This window comes from Catharus ustulatus, chromosome 30, assembly GCF_009819885.2.
Source record: "Catharus ustulatus isolate bCatUst1 chromosome 30, bCatUst1.pri.v2, whole genome shotgun sequence".
Taxonomy (NCBI): domain Eukaryota; kingdom Metazoa; phylum Chordata; class Aves; order Passeriformes; family Turdidae; genus Catharus; species Catharus ustulatus.
In genome coordinates, this window is record NC_046250.1 from 1,753,619 (window position 1) to 1,771,502 (window position 17,884).

The window sequence follows — 17,884 nt, forward strand, 5'->3', positions numbered from 1 at the left end:
TGGAGCAGCAGGTGCTGACAGTGCCCCAAGCCCCGGGGCCAGAGGGGTCCCTGGGCTGGGGGCTGGGAGGGAGCTGCCCCTTGTTCTCCCTCTGCCCCACACAGAGCTGGGCTGGGCACAAGTAGGGCAGCACAGCAAACAGGGAGCCTGCGAGTCTCTTCCAGCCCTGTCTGCTCAGAGTTTGGGCCTTGGAGCTCCAGGTGGACAAAGGCAGCTGGTCCTGGTCCCTCCATGTGTCCCCGTGTTCAGCAGTGCTGCTCCATCAGTCTGTGCCCAGCAACAGGGAAAAGCCTCAGCCCTGCAGGGCCAGGAGCTGCTGGGCTCTGCCTGAACAGCTCAGCCAGTGGGAAGGAGCTGCTCCACAGGAGAATCAGGAGCAAAAGACACTCCTTTGTTAGGATATGTTTCCTGTTGTTGGGAAAAAAAAGAAGGAAAAAGAAAAGGAAAAAAACACAACAAAAATGTGAAAGATAAAAACAAAACAAAGTGTTAGTGAAAAATAGTTCATGCCTTTGGATGAAGGGGTAACTGATCTTTCAAAACAAGAACTAAGTTATTTACTTTGTAAATGTGCTGATGGTATGAATCCATCTTACTGACTTCATCAGCTTTTTAAAAACAATTTTGGGGTTTATTTCCAATATTGTTATTTAAAATTGTGGTTGAAACAAGAGGAAATTGCTTTGGGCCCTGCCAGCTTCAAGCAGGACTGGGAATCTAAACTCTGTCAAACCCCAAATCCTTTAGAAGATGTCCTTCCTTCTCACCCTTCAAATGAGGTGCACATTTCCTTTGAAATTGTCAGTGATTTCTTAAGGATGGAAAGTCCCACTTACAGCTTTTTTCTCTCTTTTGGAAGGGCAGAAGGGCAATTCTCCATCCATCAGCTCCAGACTGCTCTGCCTTAGGAACACGGCCCACTCGCCAGGTTTTGCCCACTCTTGGCCCTTCTAGAGGAGGAAGAAAGTGCAACTGCACCATTCCAGCCAGAAAGGAATGAAGAGTGGGGGACACAAAACATCCTGTGGAGATCCAGGCGTTCAGTTGGGACTGTGGAGAATTTGGGTTCTTGCCAATTGGGTGTGTGTCCCTAACTGCAACGTCTTGGCCTGCAGGAGAGTCTCACTCACCTGCAAAAGCAGAAAGCTCAGGCGGTGTGCTCAGAACGGACTCGTCTGATGCAAAGCTGTCAGAGCCATGTGAGGGCAGAGCAGGCCCAGCTGTGCCCAGGGCTGAGCCCAGCAAAGCCCTGGCAAAGCCCAGAGCTGCCTCAGCATCCGCAGAGCCCGGCTGCAAGGAGAGAAACCAGAACCCACCTGTCAGCTGAAGGCTCCTGTCCCCCTTGTCCCAGCCACCCGTGGTGCCCAGAGCTGGGCACAAACCCCCCAGTCACTGCTGCCTCTGGGAGCAGCACATGTGCCCAGCCTGCAGCTGGCCATGGCACATCCAGCCCTTCAGCAGCTGCCCAGAGCCAAAAAGCAGCTTGACAGCCCACTGAAGAATTTGTTGCATCCACTCAGTAAAGGGGGAAACCTTTGATGCCCAACCATGCCCAGATCTGGGAGCATCCCCCTGGCTGTGGACTCACCTGCAAATTGGGTGTGGATCATGTCTTTGAAGAAGGTGCCAGAATCAAAGTTGATCATCTCCAGCTGCCAGTGGCCAGGTCAAGGAAGAGGTTGTCATCCTTGGGCTTGTCCTTGCAGCAGCCCCACCTGGTCCAGCTTCTCCAGGGGCTGTTTCTCCTTCCCTGGGGCCCAGGCCAGGCTGTCAGTGCTCTGCCCAGGGACTCAGCCGTCACTGAACCAGGACAAGTAAAACCAGATTGGATGGTGGCCACCAGCGCTTACAAGACCAGCTCAGCTCCAGAACAGATGTTCCCATCTGATGACCCCTGCTCCATGGTACAGGCAGGACTTTGCTTCTTATCACCAAGAGATGTGTGGAGCTGTTTGATCCAGGCTCCTGGATCAAACAGTGCCTGTGAATCTCTCCCATTTTCTCGGGCAGATCAACATCCTGCAGCCAAGGGTCATAGAATAGATCTTCCACGGATGGCCTGTCCAAGGAGCGCATGGATAAACACCAACTGATGACATCTTGGCACTCTGGGGAGAGAAACCAGAAATCACCAGTCAGTTGGAGAAGGATCCTGTTCACTTTGCCCCACTGTTCCCATTCCCAGGCTCTGCTGGATGTGCTCTGAGCTGGGCCTAAACTTTCCAGTCAATTCCCTGTTTTGGAGGAGAGCAGGATATGTGCCACCTCCTCAGCAGCTGCCAGAGCAGGATGCTCACGAGCCCGCTGCTGTCTCCCAGCACTGGTTTTCCCCTGTGCCCAGAGATGAGGATCCACCTTGAGAGAGCCGTTGTGGGAACTCGAGCTGGCCCCAGATGATGTCCTGGCCCCTCTTGAACAGGTGCTTCCCGCAGACCATCTGGTACAGCAGGATACCCAGGGACCAGATCGTTGCTGCCTCGCCGTGGTAGCATTTGAGGTGGGTCCATTCTGGGGGCTGTAGGATGGTGTTCCTATGGAATACAGATGGAGTTCATCAGGGGGACGCTGCTGCTCCCAGAGCCTCACCCCAGCATCCCGGGGCACGGGAGGGCTGCACCAGTGGCACAGGGGATGACCCACTGCCCTCTCACCAGCACCTGGCTCTTGTGTACAAACTCGGGGTTGAAAAAGTGTAAGGTGTACAGGGAGCCGCAAGAGGACACAGAGCAACATGGCACTCTCCCGCATGAAGCAAGAAAGAGGGCAATTTATTGAAGAAATCCACGGCTTTAAATAAAATAGATTGTGCAAAACAAAGCAGAAAAGAATCATTGGTCAGAAGAAGTAACACCTCCTCATCCCAGGCTTTCTCACGGATCCAGCAGGTGTTTATCTTTTGTTATAATTTTTTCTCTTATGTTTACATTAGAGAAAGGTCTCTAGCTTGAGAGAAAACACTAGTTGAGCCTGAAAAAGTTAGACTGGAAAAATCCTCAAGATTTTTCCCTGGGCCTGTAACGGCCACAGAAAAGAAGCCACTGGTCTTGGGAGAGGGCAGCAGAAGCCCTGGGAAGGCCCAACCACGACAGAAGGCCCAACAGAAGAAAACCCCACCCAGTGGTGGGAAAAACCCACTCTCCCCACTGCCTGCATTGCCCCCAGAGAACATTAATAAGCCAAGACAAACAAGGGCAGCAAAGCGAGCCAAGCCCTACCTCGCCTGCACACCAAACTGAGCGGTGCACGGGTCTGACCCCGCTCTCTGCTACCCCCATGGGGTTTGTGTTGGGCTGGCTGCCCCAGCTCCAGCCACAGCTGAGTGGGTGGGGAATGTGGTTAGCAGTGCTGGGAGCTGGCCCTCCTCTGACCCCCACCCAAAAGCAACTTGGCTGGAGAAGCAATCCCATGACCTGCAGCAAAGGGGGAAATCCCTGCTGCCACAGCCAGGCTGGGGCATGAGACACCCAGGAGCATCCCCCAGGCTCAGCTCACCTGCGAATTGGGTGTAGACTGTGTCCTGGAGGAAGGTGCCACAGCCAAAGTCAATCAGTTTGACCTGCCCTGTGGCCAGGTCGATGAGGATGTTGCCAGGTTTGATGTCCCTGTGCAGGACCCCACAGTTGCTGCAGTGCTGCACGGCCTCCAGCACCTGACGGAACAGCCCCCGCGCTTCCTCCTCCTCTGGCAGGAACCCCCGAGCCACGATGGAATCAAAGAGGTCTTGACGTCGCTCTGGACGCTCCAGCACCAACAAGAAGCAGCTGGGGAGCTCAAATCACTCCAGGAGCTGAATCACTCCACGGAACCCAGTGGACACCTTGTCCAGCAGCACGATCTCCAGAGGCGCACGGGTGCCACTGGGCTGCTCGAGGAGCACGATGCCGTCAGTGGGGCTGAGGCCGTGCCAGGGCTCTGGGAGTCCTCAGCCAGCCCAGGATGCACCCCTCACGCACCCCACGCCCGCTCTCCCTGCAGGGCTCCCGGCGCCTCCCTCCCTGTCAGGGCCCGGCTCTTCGCCGCCCGCACACTCCGGCTTCACCCGCTGGCCCTGCTCACTCACCAGCTCGCCCCAGCGATGGATGCAATCCCGCGGCACGCATTTGATGGCCACCTTTGAGCCAAGGGGCAACAGCAGGCTGAGCTTGCCGCTGGGGTCACCACGCTCCAGCCTCCTCTTCCTCGTCTTCCCTCCTCCGCCCTCCTCCTCCTCCTCTGCCGGTCCCACCACTCAGCAAGGTGCCGTCCACGAGCAGAGTCCCCAAGAAGACGCTGCCAAAACCGCCACGCCCCAGCAGCAAACCCAGCCAGTACCACTCCTGCAAGGCCTCCTGCGCCTTCCCTGGTCCCCTGGTCCAGGAAAGAGGGTGTGGGACAGCGGGAGAGGGAGCGGAGGAACAAGAGATGGAGAGGGTCTTGTGAAATGCTACATAGTGATTCGTGTCATTATAGAAATACACCATGAGATCAATATAAACAAGAATACTGAATTCAAAGTAAAACATGAACATAAAACACAAGAAAATATAATTATTTCATTATATTTGTTAAAATCTCTTTGCTGTGCTTTTTGGTTTCATGTATTTTTTACTTCACCACTATAATCATGAATTGTATCCACTTTTTGTGTATAAGGAAATGTGAGTTTGTACGAACAGAAACAAAGTTGTCACTGCTGTTACCTGCTTGCTAAAAGCGTGACCTGACAACATGCTGGAGCCTTGTCCAGACCTAGTGAGGGCCTGTAGCCACTGCTGCTTGAGAGCAGGCTATCTTTGGGCTTGCTCGGACATGTACACCAGCACAGTGGGCATGTCACAACCCACCAAGAAACTGCCTAGAAAAGGGGCACTGACCAGAGGTAGGACAGATATGCTGGCAGAGCACAGACTCCCCACAGTTCTCTGTGGTGGCACTTAGTTGTTTGTTTCTCTGGGCATTTTTCCAGCTCTGCCACAGCTTCAGGTCCCTCTCAGGATGTTGAACTTTGGGTTGGAGTAGTCAGCCTGGTTTCAGCATTATTCACCTGAAAAGCAGTGTGACACCCCTCCTTCATTTTCCCCTGGGGCTTTGCAAACAGAGCCGTGTTGGAGCTGTTTGAGCCCATTCCAGGCAGAGCCTCCTGCTGCAGCAGGAACTGCCTTTGCTGTGCCATGGCCAGGCCAGGTCCTGCTGCAGGAAAAGCCCCAGGCCAGGCCCAGCACAGGGAAGGGCTCAGGCACAAGAGCAGAGTGCCGTGGTGGGAGCTGTGCCAGGGAGAGCCGAGACACCAAAGGCACCTTGGCAGCAGCAGCTCCCTGCAGGGCATGGCCAGAAGCCTCCCTGGGCAAGCTGGCCTGGTGGCCACCGCTGCAGAGCTGCTGGCTCAGGGGGGGATTTCTTGATGGGCTCTGAAAAGCCACTTCTACTCCAGGAACCTGATTGGGAAGCAATTGGCCCCAGCACCCTGGGGACAAGATATGAATGACAAAACTGTTCATCCCTGCAGAGAGGACAGGGAAGAGGAAAGGGAAGAGCCAGGCCCGGGATACAGGGCTGCAATGGTGATGGCTGTGAGGTCACTGCCCCTGCAGCAGCCTGGCTGGCCCTCAGCAGACATTCTGGCCACAAGTGTTGTGAGGTCACTCAGCACATCAGAGAACCCACACAACAGGAATTCCATCCTTGGGGAGGGGTTTCACGATGTCAGGTTGCACAAAGCTCCTGCTCTTGGAGCATTCCTGGCATGGGGCATCCAATTCTCTGTAATAGGCCCCATAGCTGGTCTGTGGGTTAGAGAGGGTTAATGAATGAGGTTTGTTTTGAGAAGTATTCTCTGACCAAAGCTGTTGGTATAGAGACCAAGAAGAGAAGAAGGAAAAAGAAGATAACCAGGGAAGAAAACCCTGCAGCTGGGGAAAGTATTTTTAGAAAGGCTGTGGGAAGAATAGAGGTAGAGATTTTTCTGCCAAAGAGTGTTATGTTGATTTATTGTAGCCAAAGAAGGAAGTGTAAACTGTGTAGAGGGTATAAAAGACAGCATGCTATTGTAATAAACAGATTTGGCCTTCTGAAGTGTGGAGTGTCTGTGTGTATCACACCCGCCTATGCAGCGACACTTCTCTGGAAAAGCAGTTGCAGTTTTGTGCCACTCTCATTGTAAAATATTGCCTCCTTCTAACAAATGTAAATCCACCCTGATTCAGTTTAAAGCTATGGACCCTTGTTCTGTCACTGAAAGATTTGGGAGAAAATAACATTTTTCTTGGACTTTGACCACTATGTTTCCATTTTCAAAGACCTTGGAGAGGACCTAAAAATCTCCTAAGACTGGGTTTGGAGGCCTCATCACATAACCATCAGGCAGAGGCTGAGGGCCCTGGACTCAGTGGAGACTGAGGACAGAATAGGAGAAGCTTGACAGGGATTGAACGGAGGTTCTACAGATGGTGGAGCTTTTCTTCATTGTATAAAACAGCCTGAGAAAGAAATATTGGCACCAAGGGCAGCTGGGGAGGTCCAGACTGGACACAAGGAGAAAGGACAGCTTTGTCAAACCTCTGTTGGATACACTGAAGTAGACAAGGCACAAATACTATGATAACTATGATGACAATCAACACGTACATGCCTATTTTTGAAAGTTCTCTCCACAATGGTGTAAGCCTCAGCCAACCAAACAGATCATTTAACCATGATCCTTCTTCAACTCTGAGTTTGGTCATATCCTCCTGCAATTGTTGTATACTCTTATGTATAGGTACTGAATGGTCAGAAAGATTCATGCAACACATCCCATCAGTCTTTGCATCCATGTCCATGCACTAACAAAAGAAAATCAATCGCTGCCCTGTTTTGCAGAGTTGTGTGTCTCACACCATGAACATCAATTAACAAATTGTTCAGTGCAAGAGAAATGGCACAAAATTGCTTACTTAGCCAGCAACCTAGTTGATTCAATTGTTTCAAGGCTGCCCCTGAAGCAGCCGGAGGCAGAAGGAGAGTTGCTGTAAACCTCCTTCCAAAATCCCAGGCCCTAAACTTATCAACACAGTCAGCTTTATATTGATCAATGAACTTCTTCTCTCTACGTTTGTGTTCTTCTATCATTTTTACGTTAGGTGTCAGCAAAGTAAGTCTCCCTAACCCCACCTCCTTCTCCTACTTCCATCCCTTCTCCCTCTCCTTCTTCATCTCTTCCATCCCTCCCTCTCCTCCTCTCCCCAGGAGCAGCGACACCCTCAGTGCCCCGTTCCCAAACCCCTCGCAGCCCACGGGAGGAGTGGGGATAGAGCTGGGACAGGTCGGGATGAGCAGTGCAGGGCTCTCGGCTGCTCCCACCCACTGGGGCCAGGGGGAACACGGCCCAAGAAACTGGGAAAACTAGGGGGCTGCAGATCCAAACTGGGGCTTGTTGGGGACCCTGGGCAGGGACTTCCAGCCCTTGGGGTTCCTCTTCGGAGATCAGGGAGGGGGGAACACAAAGAGGGGTGAGGAATCCCAGGACTGGCATCACTGGGAGGGACTGGGAATTACTACAAGCAAGTTGAGGAACATTGGGACCATACTGGATCATACTGGCAGCAACTGAGACTGCACAGAGGGTGACTGGGAACATGGTAGCAGCAACTGAGATACACTGGGAAAGACTGAAACCATAGTGGGGGTAAATGGGAGCAACTGGAACCACATGGGATAATAATGGGAGCAGTTATGCCCATGCCAGGGTCATACTGGGATCCTACTGGAACTGGTTGGTATCAGACTGGGAGTGACTGTAATAGTACTGGGAGTATCTGAGAGTGACTGGGATCCTACTGGAATCAGACTGGGAGTGACTGGAAAATTGCTGGTTGTGACTGGAACCATGCAGGAGGTGACTGGGAGCAGCTGGGCCCACATTGGGAGTGACAGGGGCTCACTCTGGGCATGACTAGAATAATACTGGGAGTATCTGGGACTGACTGGGATCATACTGGGAGTGACTGGGATTGTAGTAGAAGTGACCAGAATCATCCTGGAAGTGACTGGGACCATACTGGGAGCAACTGTAACCGTACTGGGAGTGACTATGGGTCCTACTGGCATCATCCTGGGAGCCACTGAGATTCAATGGGTGTGAATGGAACCTGACTGGGGGTTACTGGGAGCTACAGGGCCCATGTTGGGAGGCAAATGTGAGGTACTGGAACCATGCTGAGGGAACTGAGACCACAACTGAGATCACACTGGGAGTAAGCAGGACTATACTTTGGGCAACTGACAGAAACAGGTCATGCTGGAGGCAACTGGGAGTAATGGGAAAGACTGGGATCATTATGAGGTAACTAGAACCTTACTGAGCAACTGGGATATAATGAAGTGTCTGCAACCATACGGCGGAGGACTGCAATCACACTGAGAACAGCTGGGATCATGCTGGGGACAACTGGCAGTGAGTGGGACCATGTTGAGAGGGACTGGGACTATTCTAGGGACAACTGGGATCATACCGAAAGGAACTGGGAACAACTGGAACTATTCTGGAAGCAACTGGGATCATACTGGGATCACTGAAATTTCAGAGTTACTGAAATCATACTGGGATTGACAGTGAGCAGCTGGAATCCTGCTGAAAAGAACTGGGAGGACGTGCGAGTGACTGGCAGGGACAGGGAGTCACAGGGATCATACTGGAGGCTACTGGGGTCATGTTGGCATTGACAGGGAGCAACTAACATCACACTGGGGGCTACTGGTATCATACTGAGTACCTGGGAATGACTGTGAGAATGTTCACAGCAACTGGGATATACGGGAGTGCCTGAGACCATGCAGGTGGTGACTGGGACCACACTGGGAGCCACTGGGAATGCACTGGGGAGAACTGGGGGCAAGTGTGAGTGACTGAGGCCCTGCTGAGAGAGACTGGCATCATACTGGGAGTGACTGGGACTATACTAAGGGCAACTGGGAGAACTGGGAACACACTGGACAAAAGCTGGAGGAACTGGCAGCAAATGGGACCATGCTGGGGGCAAATTGTATCATAATAGGGAATGACTGGGTTCATGCTGGGAGCAATGGGGATCATGCAGGCAGTGAGGGGAAGTGACCAGGATCATATTGGGAGTGACTGGGCTCATACTGGGATCAGTCATACCCATACTGGGACCCCCAAACCCCTTTCCCAGCCCTTGTGCCCCTTCAGCCCCAGCAGCTCCCACCGGGGGTCCCGGGAATCCCAAGGGTCCCTGCCTCTCAGGTGGTCCCCACTTTGGGGTTCTGGGGGACCACAACCTTTGTTTTTGCCATTCTTGTTTTTTATATATCTGGTTTTCATGCATGACCACAGTTGATAGGTTTAGATCTTTTATATCAGAATGCTTTCTCATGGATCCAGTGTACTGAATGAAAGCTTGGGACCAAGGCCACTCAGCTTCATTCTGACTAGAGGCACTTTCCAATTTTTGGATTACACTTATGTCTACAAGCAAAAAACCAAAACAATTCTATTGACTAGATTTCTACAGGCTGTACCACAATGTACTCATTTTGCTTGATTAAGTTTTCATTTCAGTTCGTTGTCACCCAGTGTTACTTTCCAAAGGGCTTCTGGAGCCTTTTTCACTCGAGAGTGGTGAATCCAGGCACTCTGTTCCTTGATCTTAACTGCAGTGAAGGTGGTGAGGAGCATCTGGTACGGTCCTTCCCGCTGTGGCTCCAAAGTTTTTCTGTAAGAGATTTAACATATACTTAATGCCATGCACTGGTCCATCCAGCCCTCTGCCCCGAGTTCCAGCCACAAGTTTCTCAATTTTTATGAGTTGCTTACTTAAAGCTACCATATAGTTTGTCAGCCTCTCTTCCCCTACGTGGGTAGACAATCTCTTTTGCACTCCATATGGTCTCCCACAAAGCATTTCAAAGGGACTTAGTTTTCCTTTGGCTCTAGGCTTGGTTCGGATCCGCAGCAATGCCAGTGGGAGAGACTGAGGCCAGGGTAAATTAGTTTCTTGTCCTAGCCTCACAATTTGTTGCTTAATTAAATGATTCATTTTTTCAACTTGGCCGCTTGACTGGGGATGATATGGAGTATGGAGCTCCCAGTCTATGCCCAGGTGACGACCGATTTGTTGTACTATTTTTGAAATAAAGTGTGGCCCTCTATCTGAAGATATTGTGGCTGGAACTCCGAAGCCTGGGATTATCTCCTGTAACAATACCTTGGTTACCTCCCGGGCTTTGGCAGTTCTGGTGGGGAAAGCCTCTGGCCACCCCGAAAAGGTATCTGTTAACACCAGTAAATATCGATACCCCCCTTTTCTTGGGAGTTCTGAAAAGTCAATTTGCCACTGTTGTCCAGGCCCATGGCCTTTTCCAATTTGACCAAGTTTTGGTTTGGGAATATTCTTGGGTTTGGTCTGGAGGCAAATGTCACACTGCTGTGTTCCTGAATGATAGTAGAGTATAAATTTCTGGCAGTAATCTTTCCAATTAGATAGTTCTACCAGGCATCTATTCCCCAGTGTGTTTACTGGTGCTCTTCCCTTACTAATGACCATAAGAGACGAAAAAGGATGACCATTGTCCCTTCTGCAGTAACAGCCCATCCCTCTTAGTTATACATTCCTCCTTTATTAGTTTTCTGTCCCTTCTGGTATATACTGGCTTACCTTTAAGGGAGACCTGCCCATCTGGAATTAAAGTTCCCTCAATTGTAATCTCACTTTTTGCTGCTTCTTTTGCCTCTCTGTCCGCCAGCTCGTTTCCTTCGTCCAATTCCGAGCTCACCTTCTGGTGTGCCTTAATGCGCCTAATTTCTACCTGCTCAGGGAGCTGAATTGCTTCCAGTAGCCACAGTATCTCCTGTACATGTTTGATATTTTTCCCTTGTGAATTTAACAGTCCCCTTTCTTTCCAGATGGCTCCATGTGCGTGTACAACCCCAAATGTATATCTTGAGTCTGTATAAATGTTTATTTTCTTTCCCTTGGTGATCTCTAGGGTGGTAACTGCATACCCAGCATGTCACTTTCCACTGACAACATAGTTGCTTCCATCAGTGAAGCAGTTTTCTGCATCATCCAAAGGGGTGTCCTTCAGATCAGGGTGGATGGAGTAGGAGGCTTCAATAGCCTCCAGGCAGTCATGGTATACCAGCATCCCTTGATTTCCACTAAGAAAAGAAGCTGGGTTGATAATGTTAGTCACAATTATCTCTACATTGTCTTGTTCCACCATGATGGCTTGATATTTCAGGAACCTTTGTGGGGAGAGCCAGTGCCCACTCTGTACTTCCAGGACTGTAGACACTGTGAGAGACACCAATGCAGTCATTTTTTGGCCCAATGTGAATTTGCGTGCCTCTTGAATATTTGGCACCACTGCTGCAAAGGCTCTGAGGCATCCTGGCCATCCCTTGGCTGTTGCATCCAGTTGCTTGGAGAAGTAAGCAACTGCTCTCCAGTATGGATCCAAGTCCTGGGCCAGTATCCCCTGGGCAATTCCCTGTTTCTCACAGAAAGAATGGTTTACTCACATCTGGGAGTCTGAGAGCTGGAGTTGACACTGGAGCATTCTTCAGCTGGTGAAAGGCCTGCGTGGGTTCTTTTGTCCACTGGAGTTCTCTGTTCCCGTTCATAATGAGTGCATACAGAGGTTTTACAAGCAGCCCATAGCTGGGTATCCACAGCCTACACCATCCTGTCATTCCTAAGAACGTTCGCAGTTCCTTTACTGTTTGAGGTTTCGGGACTTGGCAGATCGCTTCTATGTGATCTTGCCCTAGAGTCCGTTGTCCTGCACTAATTTAATAGCCCAGATAAATTACCTTTTGCTTCACTACCTGGGCCTTTTTCTTTGATACTCTGTATCCCTGAAGTCCTAGAAAGTTTCAGAGGTTTACCGTCCAGGCTGCACATGCCTCTTTTGTCCTGGTGGCTACAAAGAGATTGTCCATGTACTGTAGTAGCTTTCCTTCTTCTGGGGGAGTCTCCCAGGATTCCAGATCTTTGCCAAGTTGTTCTCCAAACAGGGTAGGAGAGTTTTTAAACATCCGCCACGTGATCTGGGATTTGTGCCCGCTTTTAGGGTTTTCCCATTCAAACACAAAAAATATTCTGGCTGTCCTCATGGAGAGGGAGGCAAAAGAAGGCATCTTTCAAGTCTAAAACAGTAAACCAATTTAGCTCTGGTCATAGGCACATTAGCAAAGTGTATGGATTTGCTAGCACAGGATACAGATCTTCAGTGATTTTGTTAACAGGCCCTTAGATCCTGTACTATTTGATATGACCCATCAGGTTTTCGGACCAGTAAGATGGGAGTATTAAATTCAGATTGACATTCTTTTAATAACCCTAATTGCAAAAAATTGTCAATTATCAGGCTAATTCCTTCCCTGTCCTCACTTTTCAAGGGGTACTGTTTAATTCTAACTGGTTGTTTCCCTTCCTTTAATTTAATTACTATAGGAGGTGCATTTTTCACCTTACCCGGTACATTAGAAGCCCACGCTCCAGGAAACACTTGATTTATTACTTCTTTACTAATTTCTCCCTCCATTTGAACGGCTGTTAACATTAAACTTAATGCCTCTATGTACTGTTCATCATTTACCTCCAGAATAACCTCTCAATTTTTAAATTTCATGGTTACTTGTAATTGTTCTAACAAGTCTCTCCCCAGAAGATGTCTCGGGGAACTGGGCAGGTATAGAAATTTATGAACACCCCATTGCTTTCCAAGCCTATACTTTAACGGTTTGCAAAAATATGCTTTTTCAGGTTGGCCAGTTGATCCTATTACTGCAACATAGTCCTTCCCTGCAGGTGCCAGAGTCATTTTGAACCAAATATGTTGCCCTTGTGTGAACCACAAATTCAACCTCTTTCCCTGTTTTCCCCTGCTTCAATTTTATAACCAATTTTATCTCCTGGGATGAGATCCTCAGTCTTCTTTTACATGTGCAATTATTTTTTCCTTTTCCTTAGGCCCACCACATCTTTGTTCTGGGCATTGATTTTTCTAGTGGCCATATTTCTCACAGATCACACACTGGTCTCTGCCCAGCCGGGATGGGCCTTGTCTAGGTGGTCCCTGTCCACATCTTCCTCTCTCTTTCTCACTTATGACAGCTACCAGCCCCCTCTTTCCTTCTTCCTGGGTACTAAAGACTCTCCATGCCTCATCCACCAGAGTCTCTAAATTCCTCCCTTCTGCCCCACATATCTTTTGAAGTTTACATCTTATGTCACCTGTAGATTGCCCCAGGAATAAGTTATCTGCTGTATCCCTATGTCAGTCCCATGGTCCAGTGGTGTGTGGCAGTGCATTGCATCCCTTAATCGATCAAGGAATTCGGTTGGTGACTCAGAGGGCCCCTGCTTAGTTTCATGCAACGCTGACCAATTTATAGTCTTGAGAATAACTCTTTCCATCCCCTTTGTGATCCATTCCCCATAGCTTTACAATTTTCTCAATTCTGCTGATCTGTTTGGGTCCCACTGTGGATTTTGGAGCGGGAAATAATCTTTCACATCCAGTTGCTGGGTTTTGTAATAATCTTCTGCCAGATCCTCTGATGTTTTTATATTTAATTGCTTTTCAGTCTCAGTCAGTGCATCCAATAATAATTGCATATCGTTCCAGTCTGGATTATGTTGTTTTATTATATATTGCAGACGTTTAGCTGTGTTAACTAGATCATGCGTCCAAGTGGATTGAGGAGAAGGGAACTTTAATCAATACCCTTACTCCCTCTGGTCCCACTAACTCTCGCAGAGGTGCCTGTAATATCTGTGTCTGTTGTCTAGTCCAGTGCGTGATTGGAGGGATGAATGGACTGGGGCTGATGGCACCTCTGTGTCTGCATCCTCATCCCTTTCCTGTCTTATGTGGGGACACCTGAACAAATCATCCATCAGATCTTGTTCCTGGGTCACAGTGTGGAAAACTTTATCAAATTTTGCGCATCTTTGCCCTATACTACACGCTGAACAACACTGCTTAAGCCTTCCTCTCTTAGTCTTATTCTCCTTCTCTAGGGCCAATACCAGAGGGTCAGATGGAGCCCTGAGCCCACAATCCCTCTGCCTTTCGGGGTGATTTCGAAGGGACAAAAACCTATGTCAGCATATGTCAGCATATGAACACCTCTGTCCAATTCCCTGCCCTCCTAACAGCATGAGCTGTAATTATCCAAAGTTCCACTAGGTGGCGGCCTCGCTCCATCATCCAATTTATATAAAGGCCACCAGTCCTTGCAAAATCTAACAAGGTCTCTTTTGTTTTCTGCGCCTCCATGTCCAGCAACGTCTTTCCAATGTGCAATAATGCACCCTAGTGGACTAGCCTTAGAGATCTCTTTACGTTGTCCAGTTCCCATTATCTCCTCCTTCTTGTCCTGTCTCGTTTTCACCCAAACTTTCCCTCACACAATTTCACTGTTCTTTCCCAGTTTTCTTCCCACACTCAACTGCAATTTGCGGGCACCCAATGTAACTTTTCACACACTATCTTCAGAATTTTAGGTTCAGCATTGACTTGATTAGGATAGTTTTTCAATTTGCTCTTGGGGCATACGCCCTGCTAGTTACTAGAGCAACAATACCAGTGTATTTCACAATCTCTACACTGTAGTAAAAGCCACACCAGATGCCAACCCCTTGATCTTCTGCTCTAAATCTCCCATAAAAACAAGCTATCCCATTCACCCCCTCTGGAATACACAGAGTCTCTAGCGCAGGTTGTTCCCAGTCCAAGGCTACCAACCTCTGGCAAAGGTTTCGTATATCCCTCTTAGACTCGTTCGTTCCCTCTTTTTATTCAGAGATTCGTTGGATCAATAAATTTCCAGGGATCAAGTCCAAAATACTGCTGAGGAAAACTCCTTCAATTTGTCTATCCACGATTAAAACAAATGCTACCCACTCTGTGTTCAAGCACAACACTCCTCCATTCAGACTTGCACTCGATCCACACTGACCCCGATCTCTTTGCTTTTCTCTGGCCACCTCAGTCGCCCGAGGTCAGAAATGCAGATAGAGCTCTGCATTCACTCCGTACCAGAGGTATGTCTCACTCGCTCATTCACTCACTGACACACTCAACCACTCAACGTGTCTGATCTTAGCATTCACACAAAATAGCAGCAAAAAACAAGGGTTCACTCAACTCACCCTCAGAGTCACAAGCGGGCTGCTCTATCAGCTCAGTGAGGCTCCTCCATCAGCTGCGCTATTGCTGGTGATCGACTCCTCTCCCTCTGTCTCCGGCCCCCTTGGCTGCTTGTAAGCCCACGGGACTGCTCTGTGCATCAGACATCTCTGTATGACTTACGAGCAGCCCGTTCTTGATATTTAATACACACAGTTTTATCCGCAATGCCAGCAGGTCTTTGTCTGTCCCCGCAGTGAGAGAGCCGAGGTTTGGGGTCCCTTCAGGGAAGGTCCCAGGGCACGCCAGGGAATCCGCCCCTCAGCCACTCCCGCAGCCAGGCAGACTCTCTCCTGGCTGGCTCACCAACATGAAGCGTGAAAAATCACTCTATAACCCACAAAATAAGTTATAAGAGTAGGTATGTATTTATTCAGTGCATGGGGAATAGCTCCTCCAAAAACATGCACACCTTTGGTGACCTGCACCTCTCTTTTTATTCTCTACAAACTAGGAATACATAATTCGCCTAATACATATTCATTGCCTCTCCCGCTTCATATTGAAATTAGTTTCATACCTCTTTGCAACTGCACATTATTCCTTATTAGTCTCTCTGGTGGTTGTCTGGGAGTGTTTGGGATGAAGTACATAGTCCTCCTCCCCGTCTGAACTTTCACCTTGCCTCCTTGCGCATGCTCTTTTTAGTCCTTTGGTCATTTTCCGCACCTTGATATCAGTTGTCCCGGTCCCAGGGGTCTGAGGACCCCCTTATATTGTGGTGTCTTTGTCCTTGCATCCTGTTTGTGCATTCTAGCCCTTGACTCCACCTTGTAGCCCTGCTCTCCTCCTGTTCTTGTAAAGCACCGTAAATTACAGCAAACAATAGTGTTGTCAGTCCCCCTTTTAGTTAAAACACTTGATTCTTAATTCTCCATGTCTCTATTTCAGGGTCACCCCCAATCTGAGCTGGGGGGAGTGGAGGTTTGGGGGGAACAATGGGAAAGGGATGGGAGAAGGCGGACAGGGGGAAGTGTTAACTCCACGACCCTCAAGCCCTGTCCCAGCCCCCCCCAGTTCCATCCGCACCCCCGGCCGAGTGGGGGGCTCAGCCCAGGACCCATCGTCATTCAGGGCTCCCCTGAGTGCAGCAAACAGGAGAGTTCCTGGCTCGGAGAGGCCCCAGCAGAGGAGGGAATCCTGTCCCTCTTTGACGGCACTTAAGGGTCTTCAGGCCCCTTTGAAAAGGAGTTTTTCTCTTTTCAAGTTTTTTTTGGGGCTCCCACCACTACAAGAGTGCTTTTTCCTCCCCATTTTAAGGTGTTTGTGGGGCCGCAGCCCCAAAGGCCCCTTTTAAAGAGGGAGCATGATGGTTTAAACTGACATTTGTAGGGGTTCCCCCACTACAAGCCCCACTACAAAGGGATGTTTTGCTGTCCCAGGGTGGATTTTTGGGGTTCTCTCTACCATCATTGCTTCAAGAGCCAGCTATAGTCAGGCCCCATTATAACTCCCCTTAAAAGGGCAATACCACTCCCTTTGCTTCTGGCAGCAGAGCCCCGGGGGGGGTTGGGGGTCCTGGGAGGGTTTGGGGGTACCTGGGTGATACCAGTGATGGCCATGGGGATCCTGTGCTGGGTATAAACCTTTGTGAGGGTTTCCTGCGGGAGTTTGTGGGTCCAGGGGGTGTTTGGGGACATGGTGATATTTTGGGAGTTCCCGAGGGGGGTTTTCAGAGGACCTGATAGGGGAATTTGGGCAATCCCTAGGGTGGAACTGGGGGTCCCAAGGCTGTTTTGGAACACCTGCTGGTTATGGACATGGGGACCCTATGCCAGGTATAAATCTTCTCAAGGTGATTCTGCAGGAGTGTTGGGAAGTCCTGTGGGAATTTTGATGTCCTGAGAGGGTCTGGGGGTCTTGGAGAGGTTTTGGAGGGTCCCGAGGATGTTTTTGGGATCCCAGGGGAGGTTGGAGTGTTCCAGGGGGAGATTGGGGGTTCCCGGGAGGTTGTAGGGGTACCTGGGTGATGCCAGTGACAGAGCATGGGGAGCCCATGCCGGGTATGAACCTTCTCATGGCACATGGGCAGTGCCAGCATGTTCAGGGAGATCCTTAGGGGGCCGGGGGTTCTCCACAAATCCCAGGGAACCCCAAATGCTAAGGGATCCCCCTGAACACCCCTCACCACTGGATCTGCTGCAAGCATCTCACCCAAAATCCTGAGAACTGTGATCAGTGATAGCCTAGGAGCATTACTTACTGTCTGCCACACTGGTCACGAGACCCCAGGCAAAGCACTCCATGAGGGAACTTCCATGGTTTTCTTCTGAAACACTAATCTCAGAAAAATTAGGATTTTAGTTAAAGGGAAAGGACTGGGATGGACTGGGACAGGCTGGGGTGGACACCGGGATACACCAGGGCTAGGAATGGGACTCACTGGGAGCAGGATCAGAGCACAATGGGACCCAGCAGAACCAGAACTGGGGCAACAGGGATCATGGTGTGACCAACTGGGATTGACTGAGAGTGACTGGGATCATGCTGGTGGAAGATGGAGCCTTACTGAGACAAGTGGCTGTGACTGGGAATGACCACGAGCATGCTGAGGACAACTGGGATATACTGGGAGTGTCTGCAACTATTATGGGGGTGACTGAGAACACACTGAGAGCAACTGGCAGGGACTGGGTCAACACTGGGGGCAACTGGGATTGACTGGGACCACGCTCAGGGAGACTGGGATCCTACTAGGCTCATACTTGGA

At 49.9% G+C, this 17,884-nt stretch overlaps 2 long non-coding RNA genes across 3 annotated transcripts; both read right to left on the reverse strand.

Annotated features, from left to right (window-relative positions):
- Positions 1 to 909: 909 nt before the first annotated feature.
- Positions 910 to 4,142, reverse strand: LOC117008737. 2 transcript variants are annotated; one of them, XR_004420356.1, is made up of 6 exons: positions 4,061 to 4,142; positions 3,493 to 3,862; positions 2,356 to 2,531; positions 1,851 to 2,108; positions 1,589 to 1,750; positions 910 to 1,290 (listed from the first exon to the last, which is right to left on the reverse strand). It is a non-coding gene; the product is annotated as an uncharacterized LOC117008737 (long non-coding RNA). The 2 variants fall into 2 exon arrangements; XR_004420355.1 differs by lacking the exons at positions 910 to 1,290; positions 1,589 to 1,750 and having other exon boundaries at positions 1,767 to 2,108.
- A 5,301-nt stretch (positions 4,143 to 9,443) lies between these two features.
- LOC117008735 lies at positions 9,444 to 17,433 on the reverse strand. Its single transcript, XR_004420353.1, has 2 exons — positions 15,138 to 17,433; positions 9,444 to 9,689 (listed from the first exon to the last, which is right to left on the reverse strand). It is a non-coding gene; the product is annotated as an uncharacterized LOC117008735 (long non-coding RNA).
- Positions 17,434 to 17,884: the final 451 nt, after the last annotated feature.